General features: G+C 41.9%; 1 pseudogene; it reads left to right on the plus strand.

Annotated features, from left to right (window-relative positions):
* The first annotated feature begins 2,383 nt into the window (after window positions 1-2,383).
* LOC115032066 lies at window positions 2,384-2,519 on the plus strand (annotated as a pseudogene).
* The last annotated feature ends 2,093 nt before the right edge of the window (window positions 2,520-4,612 follow it).

Here is a 4,612-nt window from a genome sequence, read left to right on the forward strand (position 1 = left end):
CACCACACAAATATAACTGTTTTACAAATAAAAAAATGTCATAAGCCCCCAGTGAAATGTCTGTGCTCTTATGTATTTGCTTTACGTGGTATCCTGGTTTGCTTTTTCTGTTGCTGTGATACAACACTGACCAAAAGCTACTTGGAGAGGCAAATGTTTATTACATCTTACAGATTAGAGTCCATTGTCAAAGAAGGCCATGTCAGGAACCTGGAGGCAGGAACTTCAGTGGAGTACATGGGGGATGCTGCTTACCCGGCCTGCTTGGGTGCTTTTTCTTAAATTCCAGAACCTCTTGCACCTTCCACAGTGGGTGAGACCTTCCTACATAAAATATGAGTCAATATAATACCTTAGGAAGTACTGCTAGTCATTTTCTTTGTTGATGTTACCTCTTCTCAGATGATACTAATGTATTTCAAGTTGAAGACCAAACAAACAAGCAAGCAGAATCTCCACATGGTGACATGAGTGAGACATCAACTTCCATCACACATCTAGCTTATTACAAATGGATACGCAATTGACCTCAGAAAAGCTCTGTTCTCTAATTCAACTGGTCCCTGAACCTCACATATGGGAATCCTGCCACTGTATGGGTATCCTCACTCCTAGGATTGTTCCCTGGGGCTCTGAGAGTCTCTCAGACACAGCTGTATGGGATGCTCAATAACACACTAACTTAATTGTTTTTCATTTTGTGGAGATGTAAATACAATATGGAAGTTTAGAGCCAGATTGTTATTAAATTATTATTTTCATTTTCATCTTCTTTCAATAATTGTTATTAGTGATAATTATTTAATTAACTGTGCTTTAGTACAGCAATTCGCAACCATAGCTACACATTAGAATCACCTGGGGAACCACTTAAAAACACTTTTGGGGGCTTCACTATAGACCAATTAAATCAGTTCATCTGGGCATAGCAGTAGGGCTATGGTGCTCTCCAAAGCTTCCCCTGAGTTTCTCATACACAATCACATTTGAGACGCTGCAGGGCTAATAGTTGGGTCCTTGACCAACAATGGTTTTGGGTTTTTTAAGCCTCTTCATTATATTTATATTTAAAATGTGACATAACTCACATAACACAAAATATTTTTGTTATTATTTACTAGTTATTTATTCCATTATTTATTAGTTATTTACTTAATTATTTATTATATATTATTTATCTTCAAATGTTCAGTTGGGTCAGTTCCCTGCAATCATTGCGAATTGCTGTACTAAAGCACAGTTAATTAAATAATTATCACTAATAACAATTATTGAAAGAAGATGAAAATGAAAATAATAATTTATTAACAACCATTGCACATCATCAGAAGTCTGTCTTGTAGAACTGAAGCCCCACATTCACTAAACACAAGCACCCACTGCCCTTTCTCTCAGTGATATCTCCCTGAAGTTGAATCCAGGCACCTCGCAAACTACAACACACATACAAGGGATGGGATTTATTTTGCTTTTTTCATGTTTGGATGTTCCTCTGACTTGTTCCTCCTGGGGTATGTTCTCTGTCCTTGAACTTCAGTGATTTATAGGGCTACTTCTGAGACTGGGTCTCTCCTAAGCTATTTTATCTAGCCATCAGTGAGCCACTTCAATATGGAGGCACAAGATTTTCTTCCCTTCAGCACAGTTAGATACCAATGCTTACCTCTGTTCTTCATTTGCTTGGCCATGTTCTGGACTGTCTATCCCACACAGGGGGTAGGTGTCTCCAAACTTCTTTACAGGGTAGACTCAGTTGGGGTAACTTTAAAACCAACAAATGCCAAGGAACACCCAGTCCAGTTGAATCACATATTCTCGAGGGTGAAGATGAGCACCTGAGTAGGTGAACTTCCCTCAGTGATTCTGCTCTGCAGGAAACATTGTGCATCACAGGTGTAGCAGCTTTCTGGGGTGTGTTTTTATGGCATCTTTTGTTGTTGAGCATCTTCAGATATGACCCAAGGTTCAGGGGCATTAAAGATTCCTCTGTACATTTGCTCTCAGGAAGGCTAAGTGTATAACCATGCTCTTGTAGTTCTTTTTATTGAAGCAGGGTTTTCGGTAGACTAGGTTAGCCTCGAAATTGCTATGCAGCTAAGGATGACCTTGTAATCCCAATCCTCCTGCCTCTACTTCCAGAGTGCTAGCCAGAATGCCATTTACCATCATGTCTAAATGTGATCAAGTGACTGCATACATGCTAAGAAAGTATTCTACTGAGTGAGTTATGTCCCACCCTGTGTTTGCATTTCTTAGGAATCAAGCATGCCTCCCCTTCCTTACTGCTTGTGTTTGCTTCTTATCCCCACTCATCCTTGAGCCCTTCACATCCTTCTTCCAGAGACTCAGACTTCTTTTTTCTAGGGTGGAGAAGGCACAAAATAGAATTTGTGTATGCATGCTTATTGAGCTAGTTGGCGGGGGGCGGGGGAGAATATAAAAGACAGGTGCAAAAATGAATCCTCCTGCAAACCAGAACTCATTGTTCAGCATGAGTTTTGATACCTGTAAGAGGAAATATATATTCAAGAAAGCACAAAGTAGGCGCTACTCCATCGGAACTGGAGTTCTGTTCCCAGTTACCCATATCATGTGACTCAACAGACCCTTGTAACTCAAGCTCCAAGAAATGCAGCAACCCTTTCTGGCTTCTTTGGACACCTGTACACACATGTGCATATGCACATATACAAATAAGATAAATCTTTAATAAAGAAATAAACAGAGGAGGGATTTCCAATATGATTAGTGCTATTGTTACCTGGATAGGTATGATAGGAAGGCAGAGTATGTTCTACGTGATTGCCTTCCCTTTCACATGTGCAAGCTTGCCTGGCTGCCCCATTAGGGCGTATCTCTGAGGCTCTCTCTAGAAGCAAGCACTTGGACTTCCCAGCCTCCTGAACTGTGAGCAGGTTAAGCTCTCCTGTTTATAGCTTACCTCATCCATGAAATTCTGCATTAGTAGCAGAAGACAAAGACAACACCAACTATCAAATGCAATGTGGCCACTCATAAATTGTGAAACGCTCCTTACCTCAGCTCTACTTGCTAGTGCCTTCAAGTGTCACAGACATGGAAAGAGAAGGATCCCAGCATTTCTTTGGCATAGAGCATCTCATATCTTGGGTGCCGTTTGCAGTTGGCTACGGCACCCCGAGCCTCTGCGCAGGCTTCCCATCCCTCTTTGTGACTCTGATTTCATTTTAGGAACAGAACAACCTCTCAGGATAAACCAAAAAGTTTCTGAATTATTTTTCCTCGCAGTAACATTCACAAGGAGGTATTGGCTCTGATTTCTGTGTGCTTCCTCTTTTGGGAGCCATAGATATTCTGCCTGATTCTAGTACTTTCTTTCTCTTGATGTCCTTCCAAAAGGAGTTCTACACTTTCCTAACACTGGAAGCGCCACTGTATGCTTTGCTTCAAAATTCCTGGGGAAAAGTATAACTTCTCAAAATTCTCTTCAGAGTTAGTTTTTCCATGGATTTCTGTTCTACTTATGTGGACTTCAAGTAGTCTGTGAGCATAGGAAGGATGCCAAATTGTTGTGTTGCAAATCTGTTGTGTTGCAAGGCTGTTGTGACTTTGGGATGACTACTAATGGAAGGATAATTATGTATGGCAACTCCATTTTCTCTCTAGTGAGGCCATTGTATCCAGAAGCAGATCAAGGGTCCTGCCACTGAGATCTGCTTTCACTGGGAGAGACACTGGCCTTCCTGTATCTGCAACAGCAATGGTTGGAACTATATGTTCTGACTGTGACTCATTCTCCTGTCACCTCAGGCTCTCCCTAGTGTCTCCATCTTACTCCCTGGGTGAGCTGTTTCCTCCCAAGTGTGAGAAATAGGAAAAGCTAGAAACAGTTTGACACAGAAAAGGCTGAGATGCTACATATTTTAAGTTTTGCAAGAGAAAGAACAATTGAAGCCATCTATGTTACTCTTGTGGTGGCCAACACATCTGTGAACAGCACATGATGTTGGAAAATACTGTCTTCTGAGTTTAACAGCCATTGGCTCTTCACCAGAGCATTTGCAAACTCTTGCCAGGGACTGGCAACACCATGTCAGTTGGCATTTCTTCACAGAAGGAAGGACTGACTGGGACTGACCCTCAGACCTTCTCACCTGAGATCTGGAGGTAACCCTACATCCATGTAAGGAAATCTAACGACTCACTAGTTAACCGAGTAGATCTTGATGGAATTGCCACTTTGTTCTGCCTGATGCCCTAATGAAGGGTAGAAAGGGGTCATGAGTGCTTACAAATAACACATGACTAGGAGGAGAGATGAATGGAAGGAAGAGAAATGTGGAGGGAGGAAGGGGACCTCTAGAGAAACAAAACCTGAGTTTCCCTATGGTCTCCACACCTGTTGTGTGATAGACTTTTCCTGGGGATATGCGCATAAACAAGTCTACAAAACATGACATTACCTCCTCCCAGGAAGTCTCAGTGATCTTTTCCAGACCAGAGTGCCCTTCTCAAAGATAAGTAAGCTCAGCACCATAATGCAGTTCCCATGGCAATATCCTAAGTCTTCCTGCTGCTTACATTTTGTAGTTAGGCAGGCTCCCCTCTCCCCTCTCCCCTCTCCCCTCTCCCC

This window comes from Mus caroli, chromosome 9, assembly GCF_900094665.2.
Source record: "Mus caroli chromosome 9, CAROLI_EIJ_v1.1, whole genome shotgun sequence".
NCBI lineage: Eukaryota > Metazoa > Chordata > Mammalia > Rodentia > Muridae > Mus > Mus caroli.